This window comes from Bison bison, unplaced genomic scaffold, assembly GCF_000754665.1.
Source record: "Bison bison bison isolate TAMUID 2011002044 unplaced genomic scaffold, Bison_UMD1.0 scf7180017864343, whole genome shotgun sequence".
In the NCBI taxonomy this organism is placed as follows: domain Eukaryota; kingdom Metazoa; phylum Chordata; class Mammalia; order Artiodactyla; family Bovidae; genus Bison; species Bison bison.
In genome coordinates, this window is record NW_011494915.1 from 453,164 (window position 1) to 466,560 (window position 13,397).

At 40.3% G+C, this 13,397-nt stretch overlaps 1 long non-coding RNA gene across 3 annotated transcripts in view; it reads right to left on the reverse strand.

The window, feature by feature from the left end:
• Positions 1-13,397, reverse strand: part of LOC104999087 — a 283,904-nt gene that overhangs the window by 268,721 nt on the left and 1,786 nt on the right. The window contains exon 2 of one of the 3 annotated variants that reach the window (XR_826542.1): positions 3,075-3,183. The exons of the other annotated variants lie outside the window; for them this stretch is intronic. This is a non-coding gene — a long non-coding RNA (uncharacterized LOC104999087). The remainder of the gene's footprint in view (positions 1-3,074; positions 3,184-13,397) is intronic. 3 annotated transcript variants of the gene reach the window in all.

The following is a 13,397-nucleotide window of genomic DNA, read 5'->3' on the forward strand; positions in this document are numbered from 1 at the left end:
CATTACTTTGCCAACAAAGGTCCGTCTAGTCAAGGCTATGGTTTTTCCTGTGGTCATGTATGGATGTGAGAGTTGGACTGTGAAGAAAGCTGAGCGCTGAAGAATTGATGCTTTTGAACTGTGGTGTTGGAGAAGACTCTTGCGAGTCCCTTGGACTGCAAGGAGATCCAACCAGTCCATTCCGAAAGAGATCAGCCCTGGGATTTCTTTGGAGGGAATGATGCTAAAGCTGAAACTCCAGTCCTTTGGCCACCTCATGCGAAGAGTTGACTCATTGGAAAAGACTCTGATGCTGGGAGGGATTGGGGGCAAGAGGAGAAGGGGACGACAGAGGATGAGATGGCTGGATGGCATCACTGACTCGATGGATGTGAGTCTGAGTGAACTCCGGGAGTTGGTGATGGACAGGGAGGCCTGGCGTGCTGCGATTCATGGGGTCGCAAAGAGTCGGACACGACTGAGGACTGAACTGAACTGAACTGAACTGATACATATTGTTCTATTTATCATTTGCTTGCTTCCAGAAACTGTAAGCAATCAGTAGACATATTAAATTCTGGAATGAAAACGGCATGGCCTATTTAGCTGCTTGACGTTTTATTAAAGTTAAACCAGTTAGTGGTGGTTGGTTAACTGAGGCTGAATCTCAACTCACTAAAAAGTCTGTAGTATTGCGCTGCACTTGAGGCAAAATAGTCATCACGTGCATTTAGGCTACAGGCAGTGGTTATCTAACTCTTTTTGCTCTCCAGGCTAGAATTTTATTTGAGGGACTAAGTTTTATACATGACTGACTATACAGATTTTGTAATTTCTGCATTTCTGAAAACTGATCTGTAAGAGTATGTTCTGCTAAAAAATCATTGAATCTCTATTTTGTAGTAATTGTTGTTACTAAGGACCCCAGATATGGATGCCAAAGCCAAATCTAAATACAAAATGATAGAAATTATGATGAGATGGTGTCCATTAAGGACTAGAAGGCAACATCCAGACAGCCAGGAAAGCACCATGATAGTGAATAAAGGATGGGCTCTGGCCCCTTTTCATGGATATCTATATATAAGCATTACAGTATATTACTTTGGTATGCTTTGGTATAAAGTACTGTGGGACAGAGGAGAAGCTACTAACATTGCCTATGCAGTTGAATGGCAGGCATGAGATGTAGTCAAAATGATTCATGAAAGGCCTCAGAGAGGAACTGATATTTAGGCTAAGCTTTGAGATATGCACTGAGGAATGCCAAGTGAAAAGCAGGGAAAAGAAACATGTAGCAGGTGTATCAAACAAGAGGACTAGAAAAGGTCGCTCAAAATGTTGGAGTAGTCTATTATAAAAATCTATAAACATTCTCTGTTCATGGTCCCTTCTAGAAAGGCAGTCCTACACTCAGCTGCTGGAAGGAAAGACCTTATGTACCAAGGGGTAGCAACCACTCAGTGAATAACAGCTGGATCAAAGACAGACACCTTACCCAATACATGGCTGTTAAGTAACCAATTAGATTGTCTTTAGAGAATGGGAACGACCAGAGATATTTCAACTGGAAAGCTGAGACATGGGCAGCCATATTGTACCTTTAATAGGTCATATGCAGGGCAAAAAAACAGAGGGAGCTGATCTACACAGAAACAAGAATGAACAGATTCACAGGAAAAGGCAACAATAAAATAATTACATGTATTTTGTTTCCTGATTTTTGATGTTGTATTAGTCAAAATACACCAGGTTATACTACATCAGGGAGGGGTAAACAATAGCCCTTGAAATAGTGCAGTCTAGCTTCTACGTTTGCACAACTTGAATTAAAGCTTTTTTTTTTCCTTACAATTTTAAGGATCATAAAGGAAGAGGGAGATCAACTTCCTATGTGGCCTACAAAGCCTTTATAGAAAATATTTGCCAATCTCTGTACCAGATCTTTGAAGCTTTTAAAAAGAAAGTTTCATTCCTAACTCATGCTAACACCCTGGAGTTTCGCTCAGAGTCCCCTAGTTTGGGATAGGAGGCTGAGAGAGCAGGCATCATGCTTAGTATGACATCACGAACATGACATCATGCTGTCAAATGTTGCGGCAGAGGGAAAACACTCCAGAAAGTCCTCCAACAGCAATTAAATGCTTCAGTGTGGACCCACATCACAACTACGCAGAACACACTGGCCAGAACTAATCACACAGACCCATACAACATAAAGGGAAGTACAATCCCACTGTGCATCACAAAGGAAGAGAACCAGCCTTGCTAAAGACTGAAACAATTGCCTGAAAACACTTGTATCCGTGCTGGGACCACTTTTGAACAAAGTTCTATTCCTTACAATGACAAAAAGAAACGTGAATAGAGGGAAGCTGCTAGAGAGGAGCTATATAAAGTTAGCCAAGAGTCAGATGAGGAAGGGTCTTGCACATCATGCTAGAGTTCATACTTTTTCCTGTTCAATGGGAAGTCTTGATAGACTTTAGTTAAAAGGAAGAAGGACCAATGTAGGTTCTGAAAAAGGAGTTATAAGATCAGACCAGGATTTTAGAAATATCACTCTATCTACCACACGGTAATATAGGTTGGAAGATGTACTGAATGGAGGCCAGCTAGGAAGCTGCTGTCATGGACGAGGTATGAGGAGATGTGGATGTGATATAAAGCCGTGTTCAGGAGTATGAGCAGACAGCAAGACTGAAAAACAAAAGCATAAGAAGTAGGATTTACAGTGAGGAAGCTGAAGTTCCTACTTTGGACAACAAAATAAGAACTAAAACTAATAATTTATACAAGAAGGTGGAGGAAAAAATAGTTTCCAGGCCTTGCCCATTATTTGTGGTCTCTGAAGACTCTGAGACCAACTTGATATTAACAAATGACTACATTCCCCTCTCCTTAAACTTTTCTTTCTGGATAAGTAATGAATGAGCTTCAAATCTTCAATTCTGTTCAAACTATGATCCTCTGGAACTGCTTCTCCTGCTTCTAGATTCTTCAAGTGCCAGATGAATAGTATTTCTAGATTTCTACAGCACATATACCATTCTGAAATGAATCATGGCACATAACAGAGTTTATACACAACTTACCTCTTCAACTCATGCTGACCACTATGCCCTCAGTTGCTTGTCATGAAATTGGGTGTGAGACCATGGAAAAGCTTGCTGAGCTTAGCTCAGATTTTCTCTCTGGAATAAACTGGAGATGGCATTTAATGCTCAACAGTAGGTAATTAAGGCAGATGGAAACATAGATGATTGTTTTAAAAACAGACTGAACAAAGTTAATTTGGAACATGCTGAAAATTCTGGCTTATACAATGAAAATCAAATCAAGGGAGACAATGGATCTCAGATTCCTAGGTAAGTACTGACAGAAATGCATTCATGTACCATAACTGAGGCAGTTTTCATACTTCATTGAATTGTGAGCTACTAACTAGGGTCAAAACTTTGAACGTATTTTTTGTCACTGAACATAGGTACTAAAAGGTGATATCAATGTGCTGTACGTATTCTTTTGTTTCCAGACTTTTTGGCCCCTCTGTTTGTAAGTTGTAGCAATCTTGATGCCACTCAGATATCATTTCCCTTTAGTGTATGTACTGATTATTTGTCTAGTTGCTCTCAGATCCATTCCTATACTTTCTCTAGTCTGCTCTGCATCACAGAAAGTGGAACACTGAAAACTACAGTTCCCAGGCTCCTTTGCTAAGTGGTGTCTAGCTTCATCCAGTGGGAGGTGATGTTGAAAGACTGCAGGGTAGAAGGAAAGGGGCAGCCGGGGTATTTCTCTCCCTTTCTCTGCTTTAGGTGGCATCTCATTTGAGGCTGTGCCTCCTCAGTTTCTACTACCTGTTCTCTCTGTGCTCCTTGTTCCCTCTGGGAAACCTCTGCTTTAGCCCAATTTCCCATTGATTTCTCCAGAATTCCAGCTTTCACCTGACAGTTCCAGCCACCGAGTCCCCAGGTCCAGCTCCAAGTTTCCAGCTCCCTCCAGCGTCCCTGACTTCTGGACTCTGACAATAGCATCTCCTGTCCTAAGTCCCTCCAGTTCTAGCTGTAGTAGCACCTTCTTATAGTTGTTAAACTCTGGATTGGCTCACCTTTCCCTGTTTACTCTTGGCTCTTCCAAACTTCTACAGCTAGATCCCTATACATTTTTCTCAGCTTAATTATTAAGCTATAGCTGAGAAATAAAACTGTTGTGTATTTACAACCTGATGATGTGAAAGGATCCCCACAACACAGTTTACGAACACTAGATCTCTATACTAATCTCCTTGTATTTTGTACCCAGCAAGTGTTCTCTACATAGTCCATGAAGACGGACCATAGCATGAAAGAAAGCTTCCAGGAGACACACCCAGAGTTAGGAAGCTAAGTCAGTTAGAGACATTAAAAATCAGGCATCTGAGGCCAAACCATGATGGGAAGGAAAGCCTGCATTTCAGAGGATCTTTTGCTAAATGGATATTTCAGAAGAAAGATAAAAGAGGCCTGGGGTGGGCTCATATTCCTCTTCATACCCAAGCCCTTCCCCATTCTCAGGGTGCAAAGTCTCAAGCAATAATGGAAAAACCACTAACATACTATTCTCGATATCCTCACACTAAAGCACATGCAGAAAGAAAACTTGGCTGCTTTCTCTGAGAATAAAATACAGAATAGCGAGACACTAATAGATTAATAAATTATTGAGAGTTAAATCAGCCTGTAAACAGTATACTTTATTTTTTTTTAAAGCAATCTTTTGATGACTTTTGTAAGACTGAAAAAGGAGCTTACCTAACTTCAGTTAAGTTGCCTTACTCTAGATATGTTTGATTTTTTTTTTTACATATAAGAGAGAGCAATACATTTTGCTAGAAACAAAGTGCTTAAAAAACTCAGGCATCATGAAAGCAGAACATGAGCAGAGGCAGTGAAGCCTAAACTTTATAGGCAGTGGAGCCTAAACCTCATAGGCTTATGAGTCCAACAGTCCTGGGTTTGAATCCTAGCTCTTCTGCCTACTGGCTGTGCCTTAGTTTTCTTAATTGCAAAATGGGAATAATAGCACCTCCCTCTTTGTACAATTGTGAATATTAAATGAGATAAATTTTGTGAAGTATTGTCAAAGTATGGCAACACATCCCATTTGGCTACAGAGAATAAGGAACAACCCCAGTGACTACTTTTATTAGCAACAGTCAAACTTCTCATTTATTTTTAAGACCACAATATGGTCCCACATGATAAATGCTCAAGTGATAATGGAGTGAGTACTATGGTGAAGGTGCACACATGTTTGGAAACTCAATATCATTTTAAGTGGATACAAATACTGGAAAGCATTTGCTTTATCTAAAGTTTTGATGTGTTGTTTTGTTTGCTTCAACTGGCAACATTTGTTAAAACTGTAGAACTTGGACATTTCAAACTCTAGATATTTTGGAAAGACTCTTTTAAAGCAAAAAGGCTTACATGAATAAAAAGAAAAGTCACAGATGGAGAAAATATTAGCAAAACACATATGTGATAAAGGACTTGTAGATACAATATACAAAGAACTGGTAAAACTCAACAATAAGAAAACAAATGATTTGATTTAAAAATGAACAAAAGGGATGAACATATATATCACCAAAGAAGATATATGAACAGCAAATAATCATGTGAGAAAACGTTTATTATCATATATCATCAGGGGATTCCAGATTAAAACAATATTTAAATACCTCTATTGCCAACATCTGCTGGATCATGGAAAAAGCAAGAGAGTTCCAGAAAAACATCTATTTCTGCTTTATTGACTATGCCAAAGCCTTTGACTGTGTGGATCACAATAAGCTGTGGAAAATTCTGAAAGAGATGGGGAATACCAGACCACCTGACCTGCCTCTTGAGAAATCTGTATGCAGGTCAGGAAGTGACAGTTAGAACTGGACATGAAACAACAGACTGGTTCCAAATAGGAAAAGGAGTACGTCAAGGCTGTACATTATCACCCTGTTTATTTAACTTCTATGCAGAGTACATCATGAGAAACACTGGGCTGGAAGAAGCACAAGCTGGAATCAAGATTGCCAGGAGAAATATCAATCACCTCAGATATGCAGATGACACCACCCTTATGGCAGAAAGTGAAGAGGAACTCAAAAGCCTCTTGATGAAAGTGAAAGTGGAGAGTGAAAAAGTTGGCTTAAACCTCAACATTCAGAAAATGAAGATTATGGCATCCAGTCCCATCACTTCATGGGAAATAGATGGGGAAACAGTGGAAACAGTGTCAGACTTTATTTTTCTGGGCTCCAAAATCACTGCAGATGGTGACTGCAGCCATGAAATTAAAAGACGCTTACTCCTTGGAAGGAAAGTATGACCAACCTAGATAGCATATTCAAAAGCAGAGACATTACTTTGCCAACAAAGGTCCGTCTAGTCAAGGCTATGGTTTTTCCTGTGGTCATGTATGGATGTGAGAGTTGGACTGTGAAGAAGGCTGAGCGCCGAAGAATTGATGCTTTTGAACTGTGGTGTTGGAGAAGACTCTTGCAAGTCCCTTGGACTGCAAGGAGATCCAACCAGTCCATTCTGAAGGAGATCAGCCCTGGGATTTCTTTGGAAGGAATGATGCTAAAGCTGAAACTCCAGTCCTTTGGCCACCTCATGCGAAGAGTTGACTCATTGGAAAAGACTCTGATGCTGGGAGGGATTGGGGGCAGGAGGAGAAGGGGACGACAGAGGATGAGATGGCTGGATGGCATCACTGACTCGATGGATGTGAGTCTGAGTGAACTCCGGGAGTTGGTGATGGACAGGGAGGCCTGGCATGCTGTGGTGCATGGGGTCGCAAAGAGCCGGACACGACTGAGCAACTGAACTGAACTGAACTGAACTGATGTACCTACAGAATGGCTAAAAAAAAGAAAAAAAAAAACTAAAAATACCAATTCTAGCAAGGATATAGAACAACAGGAAGTCTCACCCACTGCCAGTAGAAACTGAAATAGTATAATTATTCTGGAAAATAGTTTGGCAGTTTCTTATAAAACTATACAGAGTTTTATCACATGATCTAGCAATCACACTCTAAGGTATTCACCCAAATGAGCTGAAAACATGTCCACATAAAAAAATCTGAATGTTTTCAAATATATGAATGTTTGAAGCAGCTTTATTCATTATTGTCAAAACCCAGAAGAAACAATTATGTCTTTCAGTAGATGAATGTATACAAAGACTATGGTATATCCATGCAGAGGAATATTATTCAAGAGTGAAAAAATGAACTATCAAGTCACAAAAAGACATGGAGAATCCTTAAACACATATTCTAAGTGAAAGACACTAGTCTAAAAAGGCTACATGCTGCTTGATTTCAATTATATGACATTTGGAAAAGACAAAAATCTATATAAAGACAAAAAAACTATCAGCAGTTGGTGGGGACTCGGGAGTTGGTGGGGGGAGCAAGAATAAGTAGGTAGAGTAGGAAGATTTTTACCCCAGTGAAATTATCTTGTATGATACTGTAATGGTGAATACATGACAATGCACTTGTCAAAATGTACAGAATGATACAACAAGGAACTCTAGTGCAAACTGTGGTTTCTCATTAATAATGGGTTAATATTAGTTCATCAATTATAACAAATAAGCATAGGAATGCAAAATGTTAACAGGAGGTAAACTGGGCAGGGGCAAGTTGCATTTTTCCAGTGGTCATGTATGGATGTGAGAGTTGGACTATAAAGAAAGCTGAGCGCTGAAGAATTGATGCTTTTGAACTGTGGTGTTGGAGAAGACTCTTGAGAGTCCCTTGGACTGCAAGGAGATCCAAGCAGTCCATTCTGAAGGAGATTAGTCCTGGCTGTTCGTTGGAAGGACTGATGTTGAAGCTGAAACTCCAATACTTTGGCCACCTGATGTGAAGAGTTGACTCATTGGGAAAGACCCTGATGCTGGGAAAGATTGAAGGCAGGAGGAGAAGGGGATGACAGAGGATGAGACGGTTGGATGGCATCACCGACTCAATGGACACGGGTTTGGGTGGACTCTGGGAGTTGGTGACGGACAGGGAGGCCTGGCATGCTGCGGTGCATGGGGTCGCAAAGAGTCGGACATGACTGAGCAACTGAACTGAACTGAAATTGAAAAATAAATGAAATATTTGCATGTTATGAGGGAAATCATACTTTTGGAATTAGGAATCCAATTTCTACAACTTTGCAGGCTGTGAGATCTTGAACACGATAATTAATCATGCTGGGATTATATTTTTATACCTCTAAGTTGGAGCTAATAATATGAGACTCAAGAGAGTTGTCATAAAAATTAGGCCATGTATGAAAATATCTAAGCCTTAATGACTGCCTTAAAACATGGCTGAGATGATGATGGTCATTTACCTAGAGAAAGAGAAGAAGGAAAAAAGAGTAGAGAGGAAAGAAATAAGTAATTTGAGGATTTAAGAGGGCTTCAGATTATTGCAGGCTCTTCATATTCAATTAGTATCATGACCATTATCTCGTGAGTCTAGGTTCAAGCATAACCATGCAGGTTAGCAAAAAATGATAGGGAAAAAGCAGACTCTTTAAAAATAATTTCAAATTGTGTATGAATCACATTGAAACTCCTTTTTATAGCAAAGGGAGAAAATTCCATTTAACTAAGCCTTAAACAAAAAGGGAAAAAATGAATATTTTTCCAAACAAAACTATTAAGTGTGGGGTTTCCCCCCTATACTTTGCCTCAGTTTCCACTTTGATACTTTGCCTCAGTTTCCACCTTCCCTTTCACTTCACATATCTTTGAAAAATAGTTAAAACCTAATCAGTACCTATAAGAGAGTTTGGGTTTTGTTTGGTTTGGTTTAAGAATTCTACTTGATTCTTTAACAATTTATTTTTTGTCCTGATGTGATGACAGGTCAAATAGAACCCAAGGAGCCAGGTGGAATGTCCCAGTTTCCACAGAAGACTGAAAATCTTTAATTGCCTTGGATGAGGAGTCCTGTGCCCTGGATTTGCTGGAGAACCTCTATTTTAAGCTACTTCTCTTATTATTCTGTTTCAGGGACTCTATTTTTCAAAGCCCTGATTTTGCCTGGATGCCAAACTATAAGAAGTCATATGCTTTGGGGCTGTATCAGGTCTAATATTTAAAAATGCTAGAGGAGACTTCTTAGTATTTTAATAGAGAAGACTTAGAAATGCATAAGCTCATTTGACTGGGGATTAAACTGAGGTCCAGTGAAGGTGGATAATTTGTCCCAACCCCCATAGCTAGTACTCCATAAGCCAAGTTATACACTTAGATCTGTGTGACTTCAGAGGTTGTATTTTTTGTTTATTTTTAATTGGAGGATAATTGCTTTACACTGTTGTGTTGACTTCTACAACCACATGAATCAGTCATAATTGTGTGTGTGTGTATATATATATATAAATATATATATATTTCCCCTTCCTCTTGAACCTCCCTTCCACACCCACCCCTCCAGTCCCACCCCTCTAGGTCGTCACTGGGCTGAACTCCCTGTGGTACACAGCAACTTGCCACTAGCTAGCTATTTTACACATGGTAATGTAAATATTTCTATGCTACTCAGAGATTGTACTTTTAATCCCACATTTAATTTCTTGGTTCTTGAACCCTGACACCCAAGTGGTTTAGTTTTGGGGAGTAAAGTCTTAGTTGTTCAGTTGTGTCCAACTCTTCGCGATGCCATGGACTGCAGCCTGCCAGGCTCCTCTGTCCATGGAATTCTCTAGGCAAGAATACTGGAGTGGGTTGCCATTTCCTTCTCCAGGGGATCTTCCTAGTCCAGGGATTGAACCTAGGTCTCCTGCATTTCAGGCAGATTCTCCCATGCTCATATTCATCAAGAATAATAATGGAAAGTAAACACTCAGTCCAAACACATGAAATTCTCATTCCTCTTCCACCCTCAAGCCAACAACTGTCCTATAGTAACCGACAAAGTACACTCCCAACCGCTTCTTTATCCCAGGCCAAAAAAGTGTCCTTTTCTTCTTCTCACTCCCTTTGGTTACACAGAGTCTCTGGTTGCTGGTCCAGATACACTGCAAGAGACAATCCTACTTTCTAACATCATACACTCAGGCCTTTGTGGTAAGGCTTTGTATACTCAGAAATTCACCAAATTCTTATTTCCAACTGTTACCCTTAGGAAGCTTATTAAATTTTTATCAGCCATTAAGGCAGATTATATTTTCCCAAATGGCTGTGATGATACATAGCTCATCCCATACACACTTCTTATAAAGTGACTCTGCCCCATTAGGAGTTAGGGTTGATGTTCTCTCTCTTAGAACCTGGGCAGATTTTTGTTAAGTGCCTCAACCTACAGAATACAGTGGAACTGGCAGTAGCTTCCAAGGTTGGAACATAGAAGGCATTAAAATTTCCACCTTCCTCTTGGATCACTCACATTGGGGAAGCGAGCTGCCATGTATTGAGGATACTAAAGTCATTCTGTGGAGAGGAACTGAAGCCCCAAACCCACAGCCAGCACTAAACTTCCAGGCATGTGAATGAGTCATCCTAGAAGCAAACATTTCAGCCCCAGTCAAGACTTTGGATGACTGTAGTCCCAGCCAGCACAGAACTGAAAATTACCAGCATATAAGTGAAAACACATGAGAACCTCTACTGAGCCATCCACCGGATAGATATCCCAAAATCTGATGAATAGAAACTGGCAGAGATAATATATCAATATTACCTTTGAAGTCACCAAATTTGGGGTTGATTTTATGTAGCAATAAATAAACAAAACAGCCATTAATGCCTAATCTTAAATTTGTCCCAGCACTCAGTCAGTCAGTCCAGGATAATTTTAATGTAGCTTTAAGAAAAGGAAGAGTTCCAAAAGAGGTAAGGCCGGGGAGGGTGGAAGATTCTCTTCTAGCTCCAAAGAAACAGGGGGGACTGGGAAAAGAGAAGGATGCCCTAAGAAAACGAACGAGCTCAGAAAATAGACTACTTCTCAGCCTTAGTTAAGAGACTGTCTGAGTTGATAATAATCACTGTGGCCAAAATCCTAATTCTCTGGATGAGGAAGAGAATTTGATTATCAAAGTAAGAACTGAAGTCTTTCTCATAAGAGCCTTGAATTGAATCTTAATTGGGGATTATAACATCCACATTGTGACTTCTTTTTTGTAAAAAAAAAACAACCCATCCATTGTATAGGCAAATAGGAGTTTCTGGAAGACTACGTTAAAGAATAATGGGAGCCCTGCTGTAACCTGATGATGACTTCAAGGAGGCACTGATGCTATTTTGGGAGACACAGGCTGGGCCAGCAACTATCAGGAGATGTAAATCTCACCATAGCAGGAGGGATGTGGCTTCTGTCCAGAAGACTCCAACAGGTTATGAGGAAATGCAAGATTTTCCAAACAAACCATTTGCTCAGCAGGAAGAAAAGAAAAAAAATACCCTATGTTTGTGGAAATATAATTTTTTCTTTCCCTGTTTCCCTCCCTTCTCCTGAGAACCCACCTGTCCTTCCTGTCCTTGGCTCAGGTTCACACTCTGTATTGCCCAGAACGTCTCACAGGAAAGGAAGCCTGCCAGATCCCATTAGAAAGAAAGCACTGGGGCTGGTAATTCATTTTCTGAGGTACTAACTTCAGTGTGAAACCGGGTAATTCCCCCTTTGATGTGAAACAACAGACAGCTGATTGAGGGAGACTCATTTTGAAATGTCTTTCTGAGTCAGTTTGGCCCCTCTTAGCTTCAAGGAATAAAGGATCACTCAGCTTTCCTCAAGCCATGGGGGATATTATAAAAAATAAGGCTGGAAACCAGCAAGACAGATAGTAGACATGACTTTGCCTCTTAACACACAGACACATCATATCCCTTACTCTTTCTAAATTGAGTCAAATCTAGTATCACTTTTGCCCCTTACCCAAGAACACATTGGTAAAAAAACTTAATGTTTTTGGAGAAATGTGTAAATACCCTGGAATCTGTGGAACTCTAGTAAGTTTTGGGGAAAAGGCTCTGATGTTCATATGCATGATGGGTGGCAGCTAGGATGTTTCTTGATTAAACTCCTATAATTCATTCAGAGATGTGCATGCCTTGTGCTGCTTTTAGGATTTTAGCTTCCCAGGCCACAGCATATAGTGCTCACTCTATAGACACAGACATGCCAACTTTATTAATAAGTCTGTCTCTCCTAGGTGCTCTGTGGGAGAAGATGGTTCTTTCCTTATCATCCAAAGGAAGTGGAGCTCATCTCTTGCTCATCAACTTTACCCTCAGTCCCTGGAAGCCCCTCCTTTTGACAACAGCATACCAATGGTGGCCAGAGCTAGTACAGTCTCAACACAGGTAATAAGAGGGTGCCCTGTCCATAAAAACTGTGAAAACAATCATAAAATCCACATTTTTTCTTTTCTATGATCACCATGAAGGCAACTTAAGAATACTCATCTCTGCCCAGGGGCAGACCTCTCCTACTTCTTATTCTTGGATGTCTCTGCCCTTTTGAACAATCAAGCGTTATGTTCCCTTAGGCATAGGTTTGGAAAACAAGCTCTCTTAACTCTCCTGCTGCAATAGAGATTTCAACATTTGAACATGAAAAGCCCTGTAAGCTAGTGTCTTGGGAAGAACAGGAACTACAGTACATCTGGCCTCAGGGGATGAGAATTGCAACAGTCGACTTAATCCTCATTATTCTTGTTGCAATGGTACTTTCAACTGGGCTGTCTTTGAGTCAGGTACTTGAAGTAGAATTATAAGAAATCCCAAAGTTGATGTCTCAAATGAGGAAAGTTAATGAAACTAAATGATGCATGGTAGCTATTGTGAGATATAGCCTATACAGAAGAATTTCAATTTGTTGTGGCCTTTCAAGGTGGAAGTGGCATGCAGGTCAAGGAAAGTGAGGAGTGCATGCTAGAATGGTGTAACCATGAGCTCATCAACTTTAACTCATCAACTGAATTGCCTTCATGTGTGGTTCAGAGAGCTGGACAAGACATGTGAGGCCAGGATCCAGACCCAAACACCTGCTACTGCCTTGTGGAGAAAGGCCTTTCTGTCTCTTAATTTCCCTACCTGGAAAGGAGAAATGACACCATTGAGAGAAGACCCAAAGGGTATCTGAAGAGATATTTAAAAAGGAATAAGTGAATATAAGAATAGAAGATATTTATGTATTTCACAGCTTAAGATACATTGTTTATTTCATAGCTGTTACTAGCTTAATGTTCCATCTCGCAAGGAGGAAAGAATGAATTTAAATCAGTTCAGTTCAGTTCAGTCGCTCAGTCATGTCCGACTCTTTGCAACCCCATGAATTGCAGCACGCCAGGCCTCCCTGTCCATCACCAACTCCTGGAGTTCACTCAGACTCATGTCCATCGAGTTGGTGATGCCATCCAG